The sequence below is a fragment of the Cryptotermes secundus genome, unplaced genomic scaffold (genome assembly GCF_002891405.2).
Source record: "Cryptotermes secundus unplaced genomic scaffold, Csec_1.0 scaffold205, whole genome shotgun sequence".
In the NCBI taxonomy this organism is placed as follows: domain Eukaryota; kingdom Metazoa; phylum Arthropoda; class Insecta; order Blattodea; family Kalotermitidae; genus Cryptotermes; species Cryptotermes secundus.
In genome coordinates, this window is record NW_019731570.1 from 79,194 (window position 1) to 103,623 (window position 24,430).

At 41.4% G+C, this 24,430-nt stretch overlaps 1 protein-coding gene across 5 annotated transcripts in view; it reads right to left on the reverse strand.

Annotated features, from left to right (window-relative positions):
- LOC111867091 (sodium-coupled monocarboxylate transporter 1) overlaps positions 1-24,430 on the reverse strand; it is a 76,920-nt gene that overhangs the window by 26,749 nt on the left and 25,741 nt on the right. The window contains exon 1 of one of the 5 annotated variants that reach the window (XM_033752539.1): positions 9,177-9,265. The exons of 3 other annotated variants lie outside the window; for them this stretch is intronic. The gene's annotated coding sequence lies outside the window, so the exon portion shown is untranslated. Of the gene's footprint in view, positions 1-1,782; positions 1,967-9,176; positions 9,266-24,430 lie in introns of those variants that run through there. One more of the 5 variants, XM_033752541.1, reaches the window with a different exon arrangement.

Below are 24,430 nucleotides of genomic sequence, written 5' to 3' on the forward strand. Positions count from 1 at the left end.
ATTTAATTTCACAAGTACACCTTCCATCATCTGTTAACAAGCTACCCAAATATTTAAAACATTTCACATTCTCCACTTGTTTTTGGTCTATCTTTATTGTGACTGGGGTTGGTTGTCTCGAAATTTTCATTACTTTTGTTTTCTCCACATTCATTTCCATGCCATAGCACCTTCCAATTTCAATTAGTCTATATTAAGAGTATCATTAACAATTATTATTAACAAATTTAGGTTCAGTGTCATTGACAGAAACTGTTCTGATTGCAAATATGTCGAGATTTTTACCCACCGCGTTGGCAGCATAGGCACACCGAGCAGAAGGATAGATTTTATTAGAAGGACAAACACCAAACAATGAGAAGTCCCTAAGATTGCTAGGAGGAACACGAAGGCTAACATTTTCTAAAAGAGAAGAGCAGGATTTAAGACCACGAAAGACCTGAACAAGAAAAGGTGCATCAAGGTGATGTCTCTGTTTATGTAAAGACTGTAGACTTAATTTCTCTAAAAAGTAAGTAAAGCAAAGCTACTTTAAAAGTAAAGTGAATGCCCATAGGGTTGTGAGGCGTTGAGGATCCCACACTATCTAGACCAGCCGTGTCAAACATGCGGCCCCCATAGCCACAAAGTGCGGCCCCTCAACTTTTAGATCTAATTGATATCAAAATCAATATTAAAATTTTAGTAGAAATATTTTTTGTAAAGACAATTTTCCAGCAGACCAGAAGACAAGAAGTCTCACACAGACATAAATTAGCAGGCTGCAGGAAATTCAATATTTTGCTATTTCTAACATAATTTCTTGTGTAATCTCTCTTGTTACATATTGAAAAGCTGTTTGATACTTGTCAAAAATGGCATTCTCTTGCTTTTTAAAATTGTAAGATATGTGACTTTAGGTAATTATATTGAAATTATTCCTAAATAATAAATATAATTAAATTTCCTTGTATCAAAATCTAATGTATATTTCTATTTTGAAGTGTGGCCCTGGACTATTATTTATAGGGCTGAGGTGGCCCTCTCTACAAGTTGAGTTTGACATGCCTGATCTAGACAGTCGGCTCAAAGATGGCAGTAAGGTTGTCAGCCTTACGCGCCGGCCGCGCTTTACTCCCAAGAAAAAATATTTAATTAATTCCTTGTACTCATTTCTGTTAGAGGCTGAGTAATCCCCAGGGCCTAGTGCGGCTGGAAGGATTAGGTCAACTGAAAAAAATCCAATGACCTCATCGGGACTTGAACCCGCGACCTTCCGACTTGTAGCATAGCCCATCAACCATTACGCTACCGCGTGCCCTCAAATACAATTTCTCTAAACTGGGTCCACTCGGCACGGCGTCCTCTGATTTGCCTATTGTAGCCTGCCCCGGGTGATTATGTTGATAGAGAATTTGGTGGAATGAAGATTGGCAGGGAAAACCTTAGTACTCGGAGAAAACCCGCCCCAGCGCCACTTTGTCCACCACAAATCCCACTTGACTAGAACCGGGATCGAACTCGGGCCGCCGCGGTGGGAAACCTGCGAATAACCGCTTGATCTGTGGCGCGGCCTACACATTCATTTACTAGTGATGAATAACAACCGATAGTCGCTGTACTTTCACTTGGCACGAAATCAGCAAGAATGTCCCCGATGTTGTCCCGCAAGGCATTAGCCATGACTTTTTCAGTAAGATGAGCGGTTGAACTATTTCACTGTTTCGGGTGCGCTTCCAGCGCGACGCTTTCATGCTTTTCAAGCGCAGAGATGTGTCTAGGTTTCACTACAAGTTGTCATACCTTTCTCTTCCTCACAGTTCTGTAGACAGATATCTAGTACTTTCTTTGCTCTCACAGTCAGTTGTTGTCATAGGCGAGGGTGGGGTCAAGCCACGCATCTGTTCAACATCCTACATTTTTGGAGATAAATACAAATTGGGGGAAAAATTAAACATACCAAATATCACGCGGTAGCGTAGTTGGTTGAGGCACTATGCTACAACCTGGAAGATCGCGGGTTCGATTCCCGATGTGGTCACTGGACTTTTCACTTGATCTAACCCTTCCAGCCACACTGTGACTCTGGGGTCGACTCAGCTGAAAACCTCACAGCCATCTGTGAGCCGATTGTCTAGAAAATGTGAGCCCTATGGGCCTCCACGGCCTGTTACAGAGATACCTTTTACCAAATATCAATAACAGAAACCAGAAATATTTTAAGAAAATTATTATTATATTCTGAACACTCGTGGGCGATCAGTAAAAATAGTTCAAGTGAACGCCTTAAACTTATGTTTGTAAGCAAATTCTCCCCCCCCCCTTTCCAGAAAACCTCCAGGCGGCCCCAGTGTTTACGTTTTTGAACCCAAGGTGCTCCTGAAAATTTTTCCCCCGGACTCACGTGGTCAGCAGTTCTAGGGCTGGTGATATTTCCCTTAGAGGCCTCGACATGTCCTTTTGATTAATTAATTCAGAGGTGGCGGAGCAAAAGTAAGTGCGACATTCCACTGGACACTATCCCTCGTTTAATCTGATCACTGAAAAATCTCGTCTGCTGTAAACTTCAAGACATGGATTTGCCTTTTTGCAAATATGTCTATGTATTCCCATCATCACTACGTCCAACAAATAACTGACTATTAAGATTGATACATCTGCCGCTAAATTACTGACGCATGCAGCATGGAATACACGTACACCAGCTCTCAAATTAATTCCAAGCGCAACAGTAGAGAAACGATACAACCCTGATATATATTTCAAGATTCTGGTACCGTAACATTCACGAGGTCATAACCTCACAAGAAAACTTCACAGCATCCAAGATACTAGTAATTTCATTTATTTTTAATCATAGAATTTTACGTTCAGTAGCAACGAATTCTGACGTTACACACATGATTACTGGTCGGTTGATGAAGAAGGGGGGGGGGGATAAAACAGGGCATATGCCCTCCCTCCTGGGTTTTCACCAAAAAATCAAAATTGAAAGAATAGGGAAATTACCAAATATTAAAAACAAAATTTTCAATTATGTTTTAATAGTTTTACATGTACATCCATTGCTAGGCAATGAGTTGGCAAACGAGTTCCCGCGAAGACAAATTCTTGGAATGCAGTCCGTTGCTAGGTTGCGCAACAATATAGGAAGCTGTTCTGTATGTCGTTCGCGCCAAGCAACAGTAGAACAACGCGGTTGTGCAATCCGTTTCTAAGCAACGGAACTGTAAACACATCTAAAATCATAGCTGTTCTCTATGGATTCCGTGCAGAAGGTTTATAGGGGACAGTGAAGGTCGTTTACAGTTAGTCGTAGCTAGTTGTAACTAGTCATAGCCGAGGACCCTTGAGTCCAAGTCACGAAGCCGTCATGGAGGGGAGTTGTGAGGATTCAGCTGTGAAGTGTTAATGGACGTTGAAGACTTTATGTGTGCCGTAGTGCAGTTATATCTAGAGTGATTTGAAGCGCTAGTTCTTGTGTTTTCATTCCGTTACCAGGAGAGGACTAATGTGTGTGTATCAGTGGATTATGAAGTGTAGAAACAGCGATAGCGCTGCACCAATTGTAATTAAGAGTGTGTAACCGAAGTGCTAATAAATCCAATCATCCGAACTAGAACCTGTTATTTTCGTCACGCCTACCACCCTGCACGTGACAATATTTTGGTCCAATGTAGAGACCCGTAACTGTAGAGTGATCCGTAACTGTGTTGTTAAACAGCTGAAACGCAAGTTTCTATGCAAATTTTCTAGTCGGTTCCCTTTACAAAAGAGTCCTGACGACATCACGTTTGCCGATCAGGTACACCTAACTGTCTGACACACTTCATTATCGTAGTTCTTCATTTAGCCTTGAAGTGTTCAGTTTCTGAAGAAAAGGTTACGTTCGTGCTCAGGTACAATCAGAGGCAAACAAAGATAGTAGCCTGCTAGGCAAACAGCCTAACACCGGAAGGCATTTACCTCTTGCATATGTATACAGAATAAGAAAATTATCACTGATCAGGATGGTCCAAGCTATAACTCTTCTACTTGTATTCGGGAAATTCTCGGTTTGAATCTTCTCCAAGACATCGGATGTCCTGAATGATAGTATTTCTGGTATTCGCTAGTCCCTCCGAAGGAGTACCGGCATAGTACATTAAATCTGGACACGACTGCTTTCGTCCAGACCCTTTACAGTTCATGAAAAATCTGTTATTCGACGCTGAATATTCTGAAATGCTAACAGAGCTGCTAAAGAAGCGACAAATAAATGCGAATATATAAAGCAAACTTAACGCGCGAGTGTTTCAGGAAACAACTCTCTTTAAATACGTTCGCCATCTGCTTCTCTGGATGACGCTAGTTCCACGAACGTGTATTGTGCAGAAGACCATCTTAGTCAACAAGGCTGTGGTAACACGGGAGCAAAATTAAATAATTATGATATGCTGATTCCAAATCTGGGCACATAAATTTTGCATCTCATGACAGTGTTGTAGTATACTGAGTATTATATCGTAACAGCGCCTTTCTTATTTCGTGTTTTTCTTAGGTTCTTACAATTTTTGTCGACCATAATGTGAGAAATTTATGTTTTGTTAGTGAATAATACGTTATTCTCGCGTCGTAATTTCAAACTGCGTAAAAATGTATAGACCTATTTAAGTTCGTACATCTTGTATACATAAGATGGAGGATGATAACAGACTAAGCGTGGCATAACTTCTTTGAATTTTTGAGAGAAGCATACCCGTTTTAGTCCAAACCGATTTTTCGTACATGTTAACGAAAGAAGTGAAAAGCTCTTGTGTTGTGTAACTGTAAAAGCACCAGCAAGTCTTGAGGCGGATGACACGTAGCAGAAATGATGGAAAAGAGCGTATACAGAATTTAAATGCTAAAACCTCGTAAGAAGATGGCTTGGAAAAAATAAAGAAAACTTTGCAGTAATAGATAACATTAATGTGGATCTTAGATTCATAAATTATGGAGATGGGAACTCGACTGAATTCGCACTGGGTAGGACACAATGTAGGAATTTTCCAACAACGAAATGGAGCCTTCGGATTGCACGAGCAGGGCCATTTATTTAAGAATACAGAATCTATTAATGCTAATGGAATACATCATAGTCAGTACGGTTTCCTCCTTCGGGATTGGAGGTATGGTTAAAATATTTGGGGCAAAAATATCTTTTCTTTCAAACATAATTAAAAACCCTGACTGTGCTTGAAGATTCCATTTAATGACACTATTTCAACTGAAATTATTATACAGAGTCAACTGATACCGCATGCGATTATGAATAGTTAATCGACAAGGATTCAAGAGGAGGAGGTCGACGCTTCTGCTGCCATTTGCCTAGAGCGGTGAAGGCAAACTGCGGATAATCTCGGCCACAATGACCGATGCCACGGCCAAAATTCAATCCCAGTATCTTCCGAACACAAATCAAAAGCACTGGCGTTACAAGGAGCTGCTAGGTGGGACTGCATGCACTCGTATAAAATAAACATGAAATGGCATTAAATAATGAACGAAAATGTTTGGAGATCTCTCATTTGAAAAAAAAAAAGTGGTAGAAAGTAGGATTATGTTAGCGATATTGAATCCTCGAGGATTAACAATTAATACTTACCAATTTATATAATTCATCTTAATCTACGCTCTCCATTAGGGCGGCCGTATACCAACTGCGTCAAGAAAAGCATCAAGACATGGGGCAAGTCTTGCAGTCTTGCTTCATTCGTGATTCGTCAGCATGAAGCTGATGTCAGCATCATGACTAAGACCGGTGTGCGGCGGTTTTCATAATCTCATTCGTTTCAACTGTGCTCCCCTCTTTGCGTCATGTCGCAGACATCGTGTCTTGACTGTTACATGTCTTGACACATGCCGGTGTGCGGCCTACCTTAGGGTAGCGTGTGAGGTTTAGGTAATAGATATGTTGACATTAGTTACGATGAATGTTTCAACTCTCCATTCCAGGCGTCCATTCATGGATGCTTTATTGTACATTTACTTACTTACCCATGGAGCTGAGCCCTTCTGGAGGATCCGCCAATTCTGCAGCTACTCAAGAATTTCCCAGCATTTTATGGAAACCGAAGGTTCATTACCGTGTTCACAAGAGCCCTCCACTGGTTCCTATCCTGAGCCAGATCAATCCAATCCACACCATCCCATCCTATCTCTCTAAGATCCATTTTAATATTGTCCGCCCACCCACGCCTTGGTCTTCCCAGTGGTCTCTTTCTTTCTGGCTTTCCCACCAATATCCTATACGCATTCCTCGTCTCCTCCATTCGTGCTACATGCCCACCTCATCCTCCTTGACTTGATCATTCTAATTGTACTTGGAGAAGAGTACAAGTTATGAAGCTCCTCATTATGCAGTTTTCGCCAACCTACTGTCACTTCATCTCTCTTCGGTCACACCCTGTTCTCAAACACCCTCAGTCTATGTTCCTCCCTTAATGTCAGAGACCAATTTTCACACCCATACAGAACCACAGGCAAAATTATAGTTTTGTATATTCTAATTTTTATGTTTTTGGACAGCAGACGAGAAGACATGAGGTTCTGGACTGAATGGTAGCAAGCATTACCCGAGTTCAATCTCCTCTTAATTTCCTCCTGAATCAGGGTTCGATCTGTTATCGTTGTTTCACATTACTGTCTTTAAAAACAAATTTAGTTGCTCGCCAACTTTTGATGCTGTAGTACATTTATATGTACCTACTACGTACGTCAATCAGAGACTTACAACTGTTGATGTTCGCCATTGTGCAAAAGTTAGTCCCTCAATGAGATGTGGATTCTGTGACAAATTTTGTCAGAAGGTATAATTATAGTTATATTTTCAACACAGTTCGTTGCGTTTACAGACAAAGGTAATGATTTTAAGGGGGTTTTCATACCCCAAGTGTTATTCCAACATGCAGTTTTACAGTATCATGTTCTTCATATACATATTCGTATTCTTCTTCAAACCGCTTCTGTGGTGTAGTGGTCAGAATTCCTGGCTACAGATTCAGAGGTCCGGTTTCGATTCCCGGCGCTACAAAATTTTCTGAGAAGTAGTGGGTCTGGAACGGGATCCACTCAGCCTCGTGAGGATAATTGAGGAGCTATTGCGAGGAAATAGCGGTTCCGGTCTAGAAAGCCGAAATTAATGGCCGTGGGGATCCGTTGCACTGATCACGTGATACCCTCTATCCGCTAAAGTTGGCACTAACATCACCAACAAGCGGCGGTCGCTCGGTCGGTATAGTTCCCTTGCGGACTGAAATCACTGAGTTTGTTTTGTCTACAGGTAATTGTGTTTAAGTGCCGTCAGTCACTATAATAAAGGCATTGTTATCATCATTATCATCACTATTATTGTTAGCAACTACATTAAAATCTTAATTGTTTTCCGGTTTGAGCATTTTTGTTACTTTATTAAACAACTGTCTATTTAATATAAATGTGCTTTTTACCACCTTACATCGTGGTCGACTGGGTAGCACCCCTGCTTTCTCGGGAAGTCCTGTCTTCAAATATTTGATAGGAAACCGGGTATCATTACTGAGGATTTTCGTGGTTTTCCTTAGTTCATCCAGGAAAATGCTAAGATAATGCCTGGACCGCTTCCATCCATATCTTTTCCTATTCATTATTCATTAATAATTCTCTCACTCGACGCCATATATTCTGAGCAACCGACAGCGTCTTGAAAACCCATAAACAGTGTACAAAATATTTGGTGCCTTCGTTCTCTTCTTCTGTACTTTGCATATAAACCTACTGTGTTCAATATAGCGGTGCCCTTCCGTTTAAAGAAATAAATCACAACAACTATGTAAACACGGCGCAACACGCAACAATAGAGGAAGATGTGTTTTCTGCAGATCCTACCGACGAGCCAATAGACTGGCTGGATAGCGATCACGTGATACGTGCTTACTCTAGGTGATGTCCGTTCCGCGACTATATAACGAGAGCCGTGAGCTTAAGTTCACAGAAAATTGGAACCAGGAGTACAGGAGAGTAAAAGATGTCAGCCTGTGAAGACTTCACGTGTGCTTTGAAGACTTAATATGTGCTGTAGCACAGTGACGTTGGGAATGTGTGATTGACTTTTATAGTTCCTGTGTTACAAATCCGTCACGACTAGTGCTGATAGACTGAAGAGGTTAGTAAGGAGTGACTGTAAATTGTGTAAAGCAGCAACAATGTAATAATTAATTTGGTTACGATCTGTAGGTTGTTAATAAATCTAATTACCAATCCGAACCCCGTCTTTAGTCACCCATACACGTGACAATACGTTCCTCCGAAACATTGATGGACTTCTATCGTACTGAAATCCAACCACTCTACTAACCAGGGTACGCCGTACCTTGTGTAGGTAACTGTATGGAAGAAAAGCCGCTGGAGACGTACTCCTGAACTTCTCATACTTATCCTGGTTTAATATTAATTAAATAAAACATGTGATAGTAAATGTTATAGGACCTTTAACCTTCTAAAGAAAATGATTACTCTATGTACCACCCACTGCAATATTAAAAACTGCGTTTTCTCACAGAGTGAGTTTATGTTTTTAATATTATCCTCACTACAAAGAGCGAGCATTCTCCTACACAGAAGTATCCGGTCATCTTTGAAAAGGACACATTGTATTTTCTGCATAATTAGTACTGAACTTAAAAACATAATTCAGATGAATTTTACTGTCTTCAAGTAAACAACCACATTTTTCTGAAGTTTCAATTTGCTACTGCGTGCTTCTCATTTGGCTCCCCAGATATAAATTCATCAAACTGAAACTTCTCTGCTGTAAAGGATACCAAACTCTCTTCCAAGATTATGTAATTGGGAATAAATCACTTAAATATAATTCAGCGGTCCCTGTCTGCAGTATTTCACGAAACTTTCTACATAACGTGAATCAACACATAGGCTAGTGGCCAGTGCTGAGTTCCTACGTAACTTTCATGCCCGAAACTGATGTACCTGGCCACCGGCTTGGTATGGCGCCCTAATTTCTTTCACACTCTGCCAGGCTTCATGGGATTGATTAAAACCTGTACACATTTTCAGTGCAACACACAATTAATGCAGCAATATTCAACAATGAATCATGTCCCCACTTTCGTGCCATTATCAAATGATTTAAATTTCAACAATAAAATTGTTATCGCATATCACTGAACAAATATTACCAGAGTTGCTTGTAGGTCACTTCACGGCTTCGTCGAATCACTTGATAACGCATTCACATGCAAAAATATTCTTGCTTAGTAGCACTGAGATGAAGATAGGAAACACAAAATTGTGACCGCCACCGACCAGATCCTGTCCGTTATATACAGGAAGAAGTCATATGTGATTAGGAAAGCCTCAAAATAACAATGAAAGGAGGCGAGGTCTCGGCTATTAGTTATCGACTGGACAACCAATGGGAAGCCATGTAGGAGTGACGAGAAACAAGTGACGAACACATCAACATACTAATTGCAAAAGGAACAACAATATGAAATAAAAAGAGTAGAACATAGAGCTGTGTCCGAACTGACCAACCAGAATATGGGAATGCCGTGCACCCTGGTCACCCCCTCCCACATAAAGACGTGGGGGGCAATTTTCCCCAACAATTTCAGAAACCGTCCCACACTTAAACCACGTTTTTATGCTAAATGCAGCAATCAGCAATTAGTTCTGCAACTAATTATCAAAACGATTTGTAAAAAGGCATGTTAAATGTAAGAATTGACTTATATTGAAATTCTTGGGATTTTACGTTGTAATTTGATTTACTGAGGTGCGCATTTCTCTACAGCATTGGAATCCGAAGGCTCAAGTTCTGTACACCTAAAGGTCGTCCTTGGGATCTCCCTCAACCAGTTCGAACCAGTCCACATCACTCCAATGCATTATTTTCTAAAGTACCCTTGAACATTATTTTCCAGTTTCCATCTTCGTATTCCACATGTTTGCTTTCAAAAAGACTTCGCCAATAAAGTATCCGAGCTACATGGCCAGCTAATCATAATATTCTGCTTCAGCTAAATAATATCACAATGATAAATCGAGAGTTCTATGTTCTGGGATATAACGCTGTGTAGTCCGCTGAAAGTCAACCGACGTTTCGGAGGTACATACACCTGCTTCATGTTGGTTTCTTGCTTGGCTTATCCTCCGACGCTGAAGACAGAGGCGACCTGACCCTCAATTCCCGGTAGGGACAAGAGGTATTTCTCTACTCCAGGAGGTCTACAGGTACACCGGCTCTGGGAACCACCGAGCCTCATATACAATGGGTATCGGGGGCTCTTTACTGGGGATAAGGCCGTAGTGCGTGAAGTTAGCCACTTATTTTCATCTAATGCCCAAGTCAAGAATGGTGGAGCTATGCCTCCATTTTTCCATATGTCTTCGTGCTGTGATGTTTAATAAATTAAGCTCAGGGACTTCACCTTTTACATTTGCAGTACCTACAGCTAAGTAAGAGGGATTTATTAAGTAAGAGGGATTCAAGTGGGTTCACACCATATGTATCACAAAATATGCATCAGTGTATTAACATCACAACTAAGAACAGCATTTTACTAATGTCTGACTATCGCTTCAGGCCGTATTCAAATCGGTCCGCAGGGCAGAATGTTGTCCATATCGTTTCAGCTTCGTACGGCTCTCTCCTCTCTCTTCATGCGACAATCAGTTCGATTCCTTTTGTCTATAGCCCGTGATGTCGCTCCCCGCAACTACGCGATCCTTAATTTAATGTTATTTTTGTATTACAGGGCAACAGATTGTCCGAGGTTTACACTTTTGTGGGAGCTTGAGTGTTCGAGTGCTTCTCGAGGTATCGGTGTTTTTTTATTAGCTTATTGGGGGGTGGAGTCCAACTGGGTCCACTCGGCACGGCGGCCACTGACTGGCCTATTGTACCTGCCCCGGGTGATTATGATGATGGAGAATTTGGTGGAATGAAGATTGGCAGGGGAAACCGAAGTACTAGGAGAAAACCTGCCCCAGCGCCACTTTGTCCACCATAAATTCCACTTGACCAGACCCGGGATCGAACCCGGGCCGCCGCAGTGGGAAGCCAGCGACTAACCGCTTGAGCTATGGCGTGTATCGGTGTGTTCCCACGTATTTCTCTGCTGTCGCATGACGATATAGAGTGTGCAATTATCTAAACTCCCATCCATGACCTTCTACAAAACAACAAGAAGTTCTTGGTCGGGTCGAGAAAATTTCTGCTGGTCCTCGTCGGCACAGTCAATTTTGGTTTCTGTTCCAGTAGGAACACATGTACATACTTTTATACCTTCCAAGATACGGGCCGCATAGAAAAAACGCGTCCAACAATTATTCTATTGTTGCATGTTTATTCGTTGCGGCGGTAAAGTGCTTACTAAGCCGTTGCCTAGCAACGATAAGGGGATATACGTACAGACTCATAGGAAGTTGATCTCATTTTTTTTCAAACACGGGAAGTAGGCTAAAAGCAATGAATGATTATTACCATGGTCATTACGCAATTTCAGGTTACCATAGCAACCAACTGTCGACTTTTAACACGAATTATAGGGATTGAACCAAATAATGGAAACACTACAGATACTGTACACATTTATTTATTAATATAGTGCTGAACCGATTTTGGCCTTCAGTACAGCCGCAATCCTTCTTGGAATGGGCTCAAACAAGCTTTGAACGGTCTCTAGCTGAATTTTACACCACTCTTCTTGAAGAATATCTTATAATTGCTTTAGATATGACAGGTGGAAATCTGTCTTTAGTCTTCAAAACTGATCACAGTTGTTCAATGATGTCCAAGTCATGTGATTGTGTTGGCCAGGGAAAACGTTCAAGTTCACTTTCATGCTCTACAAACCATGACTGAACAGTTCCAGGTGTGTGAATGGGGGTACTGTCGTCTTGGAAAACTGCATCGCTGTTCGGAAATAATGTCTGGAGCAAGGGATGCACCTATTACCCAACCTGTCAACGTAGTTCCTTCGGGCATGAAGAGTAGTAATGGGACCAACATAATAGTGTACCATGATCTTGCTGCCCAAACCGTCATAGAAACTCCCCTGTAATTCACTCTTGAAACAAGGCATGCAATCAAGGTAGGCTTCCTTGGGTATTCCCAAATGTAAACTCTTTCTGATGTTGGGAAAATTGTGAAGGACGACTCACCTGACCATATAACGCGCGTTTCAAGTTATCTGATATCCAGTTCTTATGGTCTTGACACCATCGTTTACGTATCTGAGCCTTACTTTCAATAATCTGAGGTTGAGCAATTACAGCCCTACCGTGAATATTTGATTTGTAAAACTCAGGTCACTTCGAACAATTTTTGTGGAATTGGGATCTTCAAGATGAATATTCAGGCCTGCCGAAACAATCCTTCTCAACGTATGATAATCTCTTTCTATCAATGTTGATTTTCGCCCACCGTTCCTCTTCGCTGATGATGTCTTCCCATAATTCGTGTATGCCGAACTAACCTTACAAACTGTCGCTCTCGATACACCTAATAATATGGCAGCTTTCAACACAGATGCTCCATTTTTTTTTAATTTCATGCATCCTGCCATGTATATAGACGCTCCAGCTAAAGGCACACCAATAAGCTGTCCTCTTTGAACATCGGACAAGTATCCCATTTTCCGATTCTTTCACACGGACTGTCACTCAAAACAATCACGAATGCACTGACACGAGCTCTACAGAGTGTAAATAAATGGAAGAACATTCAGTGTTTCCATCTGAAGTTCTTTCAATGTATCCATCACCAATTCTATACTTAAATTTCTTAGTGTTCCCAATATTTTGCCCATCCACTACATGTATGTAATGTAACAGGCCAGGAACGAGTGAGCAGCCTTTTGTTTGTTTGTTTGCTCTGTGACTGACAATATTCTGACGTGAATAGATGAAGTATAGTGTGCTATAATAATGAGAAGGTTTACTACTGACTGTGGGATACGGCATTAAACGCTGACTTCAACGTTTAAATCGAAGACGTATAGGACTGGAAGGAATACGGGACATAAAAGGGGAAGTTATTAGTATGAAAGCTTGTGTAACAGACGACGAGTGTAATATAAACGTCCCAACACTTCGAAAGAACTTTCATTTTCAGAGTAGATACAAATCGCAGGCGACGGTGATCTTCATATACAAATTGTGTCTGTATCTATGTTCATTTCTAACTCCTTACCAGTGAGTCCGAGTGGAAGGATCTGTTAGGATCCCATTTCTTCCTGTGACGTATGTGAATGTGTATGACCATATATCAATCCTGGGACCGCCGTTTAATAAACAATTTCATTATCTCCGTAACCGATAGAATCGTGGCGATGCTGCTGGAGATTATGGTAACGCAGAACGCCGACAGATCGCAACAGGCGTTGGTTACAAGTAGTATTAATTCTGCAAGTAGGTGGGTCTGCCAACAGCAGTCTCTCTGTCGTTAGTTGAGTAAAAATGTTTACTCAGAAAAGCAAAGTGAAACATATAAATTATATTGTTTCAAATACTGAATGTTACTGTTGGTTGGCGAGTAAGCAGAACGCCCCTCAGTTTTCTGTGGTGCTCCAAGACGTTCGTTCTCTTGTCCCGATGTGTATGTGATATGAATATTTGCTGTTGTTCGGGGTGAAAAAAATCTTGTGCTATGATTTCTTGGTAGACATTGCAGCCTCTGTAGCTAGCCGGATACGATCCCCCACAATGTAGGCATGCTACTGGTTATGTCTTCGGTAGAGTACATTGTTTTGCCACAGTTCACGCATTTTGTTCTGTATGCGCAGTACCCCTTGGTGTGGAAGTGTGCTTGCCATCTCTTACACTGTGGTAGAAAACCACAGTTATGTAAAATTTTTATCATCGTTTCCTATATTAGGCCTACTGAGACCTGAAGGATATTACAAAACAGAATCCTTCCCTTGTTTCAGAGGTCGTCCTGAACAATTTTTACCTATCCACTAACATTTTAGTATTATTTCATAAGTGCTGCCAGGGGACATTCTGAAATATTTCGGGTTGCCATGGTGGTGACTATGAAGAATGGTGTCTTCTGGGATGTGACGCCTCGTAGTCTGCTATATTGTTTCCAAAATTTCGTAAGCATGTTTTCGGGATAGAATACGATAGAGCAGGGGCCGATAAATATCCTCAAATACCCAGTACCTGACAAAATGATGCACGTTGCTATTTTTATAAAGCATTATTTGCGGTATTAAATTCTTGTAATCCACTGTTCCATTTATTCTCATTTTCGTAACTGTTTAACCAATTAAGTAGTTATGACGTCTCTACACGTCATTAATGTTTCCAACTACACCATTGCAGAAAATATATAATGAGAGTTGGCAATGCAAATTTGTACGTTCTGCTGGACAGAATTTCTAGTTACTTCGGAATTCGACATGAAGGTGCTGATTGCTTGATAAGCGTCCTAAGTTCGAATTTTGCGAGTAAACATTATGGCAGGTCCTAGCAAGAAGTTGTGAGTGATGAGGTGTTATATGAGCTGCTGCAAGAAGATGAATATAATGATATTTCTGAGAGCGAATATAGTAGTGACAGTGAAATAAATTTGAAAATTATGTCATGTAGCGAACAAAACGTCAACTCTGATGAAGAAGGAAATGTCAGTGACAACAGCAGCAGGTAGCATGGCATATGGGCAAAGTCAGTGCTGGGCGACCACGTTTTCCAGTTACTGGCAAGACTGGCATAAATGTTGATTTCGAAGAGCCCAGTAACCACCTGCAAGGGCCGCGCCATAGCTCAAGCGGTTAGTCGCTGGCTTTCCACCGCGGCGGCCCGGATTCAATTCCGGGTCTGGTCAAGTGGGATTTGTGGTGAACAAAGTGGCACTGGGGTGGGGGGTTCTCCGAGTACTTCGGTTTCCCCTGCCAATCTTCATTCCACCAATTGCCCCACAATCACCCTCACCTATCATCTGGGGCTGGTAAAATAGGCCAGAATTGGCCGCAGTACAAGGGACTTAGTCGCACCCCACTAACATTAAAAAACTCTGGAATGTTTTCAGTTGTTTTGTACATCATAATTTCGGAAGAAATAGTAGAGAAACGAATCGGTATGCCAAAATTTTTTTAGAAAACACGCTTAATCTAAAACTAAGATCTGGGGCCCATCACTGGAAGGAGACGAACAGAAATAAAGCGGTCAAGTTCCTGGCATTCTTTCTGTTACGAGGACTTAACCAGAAACGGGAAAACAAGTTTTCTTCCCGGAGTAAAATTCTGGAAACACTTACATTTTTACCTGTTCAGTGACAGGAGGTTTCGCCTTCCACTCAAGTTTACTTCAGTTTGTTGACAATGAAAAAGGTCAACCTCGTGAATCAAGGTGCAACAGCGAAATTGTAGTGTGGCCCTGTTACCATGTAGAGGCCGACTTCTTGAGGAGGGAAAGGCGATCTACGTAGTAGTTTCAGCAAATGGCTAAGAAATGTCTGAATGTAAGATTCTAGTGCCTAGAAAATGTATGATGGGCTGGTACTGAAGAGTACGTCATAATTATAAAGACCTTCACATAGTACGTGCCATCTGAGTTGGTATAATCATTTTAGTGATGATTTCATAGTCTGTACAAGATAACGCTTTTACAGTCGATGTTCTGAGGAGCAAATAGCTTTTGTTCCACAGTTCATTAGTCCACAGTAGCCTTGAGCTTGCGAAGGAAGATCAAATTCAGCCCACACGCCAAAAAGAAACGTCTGTTATCATTGATGCAGTCAGACCTGTAGTAGGTCATAGTGAAATAATCAAACATGTCCTTAGGCTTCAGGTGGTTTTGTCAGTTTTTATGATCGTGTTTCATCTCTAAACACCAGACTCGGGTCAGGACTGCATACTGAATATGCATGAGTCAGATATACATTTGTGATCATGAATTGGGAACTGAAGTGTATGTCAGTGGCGACAGTGGTATACTTTTTGAGAATAAAGCCCAAAGTACGGAAATGTACTATATATATAAACTTTAATGTAACGTATATATAAATGAAAATATACATATAAGAACTCTGATAATTGGTCTTTCAGAGACATTTGTTCTATAATATTATAAAGACACATGTTTGAGATACTGAATTTTAAAAACGTAGCAACCATTATAAAATTAAATGACGCAGTAGCAAATTTAAATATCCCACTGTCCCACTTCGGTAGAGATAAAAACACGGAAAATACATCATTTAACTGGTTGCTTCTATTTATCTGATTTTTAGTGTTAGACTATGAAGCCATAGGGCCAAAGCACATAACATTTTCTCCAGAGAGGCGAGGAGAAGGACATATCCATCTGGATCAGGAGTCAGAAAAATTAGGATTTCGTACGTCACGGATAACATGCATTCATGACTGATTTTACGGAGAAGCGTAGAGGTATAAGTAGAAACCTAGAGGATTCATCATTTGGAAACAGAGGAACTGAGAGTTTACATGAAAATCATCCCGTTCCCACAGAAATACTCGAATAAAATCATAAGAATCAGTCTTTAAAAAGCCAAAACATTGGCCACTTTATGCTTTGGAAAAAGTACTTCGGCCCATGATAAACGTTTCTGTCACCAGCTCGACCACGGATCAGAAAGATTCAGACCTAAGTTTGCGTTAGAAGCCCCGTCCCCGACTTTAAAAAACGACAACAGGGGGGCAAAGAAACCTCAACTTACACTGCTGCATCAACCGACGAAGAACAGGCGGAAGAGAACAGTCTTTACACGATTCCACTTTTGACCTACGTAGGCGCAAGTGTTTCGTGTGGGAGCAGTTCCGATCAAAACACTATTCTGCTATATGAACTACAATAATGTTGACTGTGCGCGAACTGCACTCAGTACCTCGTGTTGTGGACTGGTCAACATTTTTTTTTTTTGGTGCTAGCGGGGCGGGACTAAGTCCCTTGTACTGCGGCCACTTCTGGCCTATTGTTCCAGCCCAAGATGACAGGCGAGGGTGATTGTGGAGCAATTGGTGGAATGAAGATTGGCAGGGGAAACCGAAGTACTCGGAGAAAACCCGCCCCAGCACCACTTTGTCCACCATAAATCCCAATTCACCAGACCCAGGATCGAACTCGGCCCGCCGCGGTGGGAAGCCAGCGACTAACCTCTTGAGCTATGGTGCGGCCTGACTGGTCAACATGCACTGACATATGTCAGTATACGTATTTCTCTAATCTCCCATTCATTTACATTATTTTGGCATCATGACAGACGCTGCTTACAGAGACATCGCAACTGCAAGGAAATTCCTCGGAATCGGACGAAATAAAAGTAATGCTGTAAGCTGGACCCAGTTCATTTTACTAGTACCTTGTTTCTAAGCCTGTTATTTCAAAAGATCTTAGTTTTGTAATTAATGTTATATTTATTTCTTCTCTTTCATTCCGCTTCTGTCATGTTTGAAAATTAACTTAATTCTGAAATTAATTTTAAATTATACGTAATTTACTATATTAAAGAAAGAGAGTTATCGCAACGTCACAATAAATACTATTCGAAGTAATATCTCTTCCAAAATTAGCGCCATATTTTACAATATGGAGTGCAACAAGTAAGAGTAAATAATGAAAAGTATGTGTCTTCATGTGAGTAGAACTTCGGAATTTCTCTCCATTCTTCTGGGGCTCAACGAAAATATAATAAATTAAATAGTCTGTTTTACTTTTCTTCACAAGAGGATGAATCCAGAGTTAGTATTATCAGCATGGAACCAAGTGACTTTTATGCCGCCCCCATAAATAAAGTCCTACATTTCATTCGAAGTGTAGGATTAATCAAAAGTTAATCCAAAAGGGAAGCACAATAGATCACTGAAAGTCGCATTTCGAGGGCCGGTTTTTATGGCTCACCCCTCATACTCATACTCATCCGCAGAGCCCGCTCATGGCTACTGCACTTGGTGTTCATCAGTCAAGCGAAGCGAATCCCGCAGTTCACCTCTGAACAGGCAAAGATTGCTAACACCCATTCTTTTCAATGTTCTTATTCCACATGTTATTTTCACTGTCTACACACAATTCCAGAGCCTTACCTTACTCGCAAATGTGAGGTTTCAGCGTGTGCTTCGTTCCATGTCACATTTAAACTGAAGATGATGCCATAATTTCAACTCCAGTTTCCCGAAATTCGAGTGACAAAATTAAAAAGGAAAATTTACGTTATTCTCAAAGAGATTATTTAAAACGTGTTCACAGAACTTTCTTAAATGATTTTTAACTTTGTTTATTCTGGTCCGTCACACTAGTTATGTATTATAAAATGATCTGACAACACCGTCCAGTGTAACCTTAAATGTTTTAAATATTAAGAACGTTAAAAATATATTATTAACTCAAACACATTTTAATTAAAGGAATCTTCTATACAAAACTTAAGCATGTGCATTACGATCTATGTGATTGCAGTTATTGCTTTCTGAAGATGGTTACAACTGGCCGAAACATGTAAAGGCGCTATATACACAAATATATACTTAGTCACACTGGACGGCGTTGTAAAATAGTTTTATAATAATTCTCAAAGGATATTGACATTTAAAATCAAAGCAATTCAGGATGACGATGAAGTGTAACAGGACAATTATCTTGTTCATGTAATTTTTATGTAACTGTATCTTATGGCACGTTCATTGGTGGAGGTCTGTGTGTTGTCATCTAATGTAACCGCTCACTGTAATGTATCGGGTCTTAACTGAAACCAATTAACAATGTAAATTTATGCATTTATATTATAAGCGAGACAGGGAGATGGTTGCATTCTTTCTCCGAAAAGGAACCATTAGCCCATCCTTGCTGTTGGCACACAGAACGCCACCACACGCCAACTTCCTGAAAAATTTTAAGTTTCGAGTAAAGCAGCGTCGCTTTGGAAGTACTTTGACAGATTTTCCGGAACTTAACTTTTAAGAATGCGTGCTAAAGACCCATGGTTTAGCTGTTGTCGATCAAGCTTCTGTCAGAAAAAGCCTTTTAGGCTTTAAGGTCCAAAGATGGCCAGCATAGGCATTTTATTAGGAGATGTGAATTTTGGAACCCTCGGGATCAGAGGAAGTAACTTTTCTGGACGCTGCAGGGTCCTGCCAGGGCACCTTCGTCCAGAAATGTTGAGTTTGATGAGTAATCTGTTTATAGGCAGCGCCACAGCTCAAGCGGTTAGTCGCTGGCTTCGCACCGCGACGGCCCGGGTTCGACCCCGGGTCTGGTCGAGTGAGATTTGTGACAGACAAAGTAGCGCTGGGGCAGGTTTTCTCCGAGTACTTCGGTTTCCCTTGCCAATCTTCAGTCCACCAATTGCTCCACAATCACCCTCACCTATCATCTGGGGCTGGTACAATAGTCCAGAAGTGGCCGCAGTTCAAGGGACTTAGTCCCGCCCCACTAGCATTAAAAAAATCGGTTTATGGTTTTTTTATCGAATATAGAAGCAAAACTGCGTCATACATAAATTCTAAATGTCAACCTACATTACTATTTAAACATACGAGACCAAGTACTATCACCTTAGCAGACAACAAGTTTGGAATATGTAGTTCAGCCTCCAAATCAAATAGGAAATGAAACAATATAAATTGTAACAAATGTAAATGAAGAATGCCCTCTTCTGGGATATGTCGCTGCGTAGATTCTGTGTGAACCGACGTTACGGAGGAACGTATCGTCTCCAACTTCAGGGTAGAAAAATCCACGAGCGATGAACCAGCGTGAGCAGGTGGCTGCAGACTGAGCCACCATTCGAAAACACACAGCTATATAAGAACAGGAGGGAGAGTTGGCCACATGGGAAATAAATAGAGATGAGAGGCGTAGGATCTGTAAAGATGGGGGAGCAGGTAGCAGAGAGCGGGCCTGAGCCGGTATAGGATTATTGTCGGGGGGAACCCAGTCCATGCTGGTTCCTCGCTAGCGGATTTTTCTGCCCTGAAGATGGAGGCGATACGTTCCACCGAAACGTCGGTTCACACAAGATATACACGGCGCCACATCCCAGAAGACGGCTTTCTTCACAGTCACCGCCGTCAAAACCTGAAATCTTACAAAGTGTAACTGAAATTTAAGTGGTAAATTCAACTAAGTGTCATATAATATAAATTCCTTTTAAAAATAGCCAAAGTGCACAGTTGTTGAATCGGTATGTGTGTGTGGGGGGGGGGATGAGAGGCACCTCCGTCCTCTCCAAGCAAGGCCTGTAAAAGAGTTCAAGGTAAAAACTCTTACTCTCCGGATATCCGTCAGAGCTAGCCTTCCTCCAGCTTATTTCCGCATTCATAAGGTTATCCACAAATTCACATGTACCCCTTCCTGCCGACAGATGGCGCCCAGGACAAGTCCATTAACTATCATCTACAGCAGGGAACGAGGTGGTGGTAACTGGAGGAAACAGGCGGCAATGTCACCAACACAAAGGCTGTAGGACTGCTACACGTGGCGTCATCAACGCGTGGTCCGGCAGCGTTAAACAGACACTGGTTAAAGATCAATTACAGTTGGACCTCCAAAGCGGGGCAACGAGAGGGGCAAAGGAACATTTATATAGCAACGAACAGTTACTTGTGAATTTAATGTATGTTTATTGTAACGGAAGAGTTCTCATTTATAATTTATTTGCCGAGCGCAACTGTTAGTTGTACACAGTAGAAATTTTTAGCATAATTAGGCCAATTGATGGTTAACACGGTTACGCTATGTCCAAGGGTATTTAGGGAAATATGGGATAATATCAATATTCAGTTTTGGGGGTCGAAATATAAGAATATTTAAACCCCCGAATTTATTCCTCTACTACAGAATGTGTAGTAACATGTAGAGTACAGTGACAGGGTATAAATAAAACAAGCAGAGGAAATTATTAGTAACAGAAATGTGTTCCACCTAGAACTTCACTCCCAAAAATTCATACCAGAATCTTCTCCTTGGCTTCTAACATGGGGATCGTACATGAACACCCGCAGGAGCCCCCACATGCCATTTAGACCAAGAAGGCGAATGGGGGCACGCGGTAGCGTAGTTGGTTGAGGCACTATGCTACAAGCTGGAAGGTCGCGGGTTCAAGTCCCGATGAGGTCATTGGATTTTTTTCAATTTATCTAATCCTTCCAGCCGCACTAGGCCCTGGGGGTTACTCAGCCTCTAACAGAAATGAGTACCAAGAATATTCTTGGAGTATTCTTGGGGGTATAGGGGGCCCGGCGCGTAGGGCTGACAACCTTGACGCCATCTATGAACCGATTCTCCAGAAAATGTGGGACCTCAACATCTCACAACCCTATGGGCCTCCACGGCCTGTTACAGGGATAGTTTTACTTTACTTTTTTTTACTTAGTAAGGCGACTGACTGCAAATTTAATGCAACATATAACAGTGGCTCGGGACTAAGCTCGACTGCACATAACGTACAAGCTCGATTCATGATAGCTGTTCAACTATATGTGGGAGAGATACTGCAGAGAAACTGTATGGTGTATTATCTGTCGACTATGCCTTAGGTCCAAACGCTCCCAGTTTTGAATGACGCGAAGAGAGACGCACCTCGACCATGGTACCGACGGATTTGGAGGAGGCTTGCAAACGACCGCTTTGTATTTTGTTAGATATTTCCCATGTCGAAAATTATTCCAAATACAATCTTAATTAACCAACTTAATTCGTGTCGCATGTAATTTTTTTATTTTCAAAGAAGTTTTGTCTTTTTTTTTTTTTTGTAAGGCAAATGGTTCAAGAATATTAACGGTTACCAACAATAAACCGATAATGGCCAAAATTTAAATGCACTCAAAATACTCGTATTTTTCTAAATCCTAAAATTATCTCAATGATAATGGAAACGCAAATGCTTACTGATAGATATGGGGCTTCCATTATGCAAGTCTTTGGTGCACTTACTGCAAAGAGCTCACAGAAATCTGTCAGTGTGTTGACGGTGAATCCTTTAACAGCAACTGAACAGCATCGAATGCCTGAAATCAACACAACATGAAGCATTGTGGTGTATTTTTGTTACGGCAAATATGCACAGACTCTGGAGACAATTCCGTACGTGGTACATACTGGATCCGAAGTCGTCACAGCAGTGACTATACCACATGCTTCTCGCTTTCTACGTAGGTCGTACCGAAAGTCATGAGCAAATTTTTTGTATGCAACCTGGGAACAGCAGATGAAAGAGAGTACGGTGGTGGGTGGAACCAGCTGTTGTGTTAACCTTGAGTGTCTTGTGACGTCAATAGCTGGTTTCACCATTTCGAGCCTGAAACGAAACGGCAGAGTATGGAATGGTACCATTTGCATTCTCCATCAAAAAAGAAGGCAAAGACAGTGCCATCAGCTGCGAAGGTGATGGGCACAGTCTTCTGGGATGCAGAGGGGTTTATTCTGGCCGAATTCCTGGAACCTGGGAAAACCATAAATGCTGCTCGTTGTGTCCAGACACTGCACAAGCTCCGTCGCGCATTGCGCGATAAACGTCCGGGATGAAACATCATCATCCTGCATGACAACGCTCGCCCCCACGCCGCTCGCCTCACATTGGAAGCAATTGCAAAGATGGGGTGGGAAGTTCTTCCACACCCCTCCTATGGCCCTGATCTGGCACCCTACGACTAAAATATTTTCGGATTCGTGAAGGATCAGCTGCGTGGACAACGTTTTGAGACAAGGGAGGCAATTCAGAATGCAGTGCGTCAGTGTCTTCGGATAGCTGGAACGGAATTTTACAGAAGGGGAATTTTCAAACTTCCAGAACGCTGGGAGAAATGTGTACAAAGAAGTGGCGATTATGTGGAAAAATAAAGAAAGGTCTGTAGATTGAGGTGGTGTATTTGGTTTGTCAATAATAAAGCATATTACTTTATAAAAAATTGTTCTCATGACTTTCAGTACGACCCTCGTACTTATTTCGTTCGCTCTTTGACTCATGATGCAGGTAGGACGAGATGATGATGATGCGGGCAGTACGGGAATGTTCCTCCAAAATAACTGTGAACATCTACCAGAATTAGAGTCAAATCCCCGAAGACAGTACTTTTAAAATCCAGTACAGTTTGAAGAACGGCATTACATTTCGGTTAGGCCTTGAATCCGAATTTTTTCTTGTGTGGCTTATTTAATGAGGCTCTCATTAAGTAGATTATATAGCACTGAATGATAGAATGATGAATTTAAAAGTGTTGGGAAGGAAAATATCGTGGCCTTATTGATGCACTATTCTAACATTTGTCTGGTGGGACTGCAGAAACCCATAAAAACTCAGACCAGATACACGGTGTCTAGGTTGAAGTCTGACCCGAGAACATTCCTAATGCAAGTCTACTAGACTTATTCCGGAAGACCAACTTATTCGATGTGCTGGAATTTTATCGGCCTTCAAACTAGTAAAAAATAAGAAAACGAAGTGTTCGTCGTGAAAGGCGTGGCTAACGCTTGCTGTCTGCGGACAGTAATACAGTCATACCTCGACCTACGATTGCCCCATCTACGAATTTCTGGACTTAATATAAAATTAATTTATAACTCATTACACTCACACTCGGTATTTTTGAACTCACTACTTGAAACAAAAAATTCGAGCTTACGCCATGTTGTAATGCTCTGGGGGTTCAAAACGTAACTGTTAGTGATTCATCGCAAAAATATTAATTAACTTATTTTAAACATTTATAAGTTTAAATGTGTAACACTATATTATTTACTGAATAATGATTTTATAATAGAAACAAGAGAATTATACCTTACCAGAGGTTAGAATATCGAAAAATCGCCTGAGCCTACATCTCCGGGACTTAACCTGACCAGTTTTCGGGGATGCATTACGTCAACGCTCGAGGTGCGATGAGAACCGGCATGAGAACTTCCTGAAATAAGTTTGGCCCCACGACTTAATTGCTGCCTCCCGGGAGACAGAGGACAAACCAGCGCTACGGTACATCTGACGAGCGCCATCCCATGAGGACTAAGACGATATCTTCTTCTTGGATGTGACACTGTATAGCCTAGCCGATAGTTACCAATTATCCTGAGAAACCTGCTTCTTGCGTCTTGAGCACAGAAGAGTACACCCCTAACCACAAAGTATCTGCGAATATTTTACTGGGTTTACTATGTTACCTCAAGATGGAGGCATCAGGTTCCTCCGAAAACTTGGTAACGCTCTATTAAACTACACGACGTCATATCCCAGACTACAGAGAATATCATATTTATTGAAGTTAGAAAATCAAAGCTCACAAGGTTATAATGGTAAAAACAGAATACAAAATCTTGCCGTAAACCAGAAACATGGCTCGACAGTCAGGCAGACTAACAGACAGATTGACCGACTGTTAATAGATAATGTGCTGTCAGGTATGTAGCACACCTCAAGTGATATAATAAAATTGGACTGATGATTAGCGTAGGAAAACCGAAGAAACTCGGGGGGGGG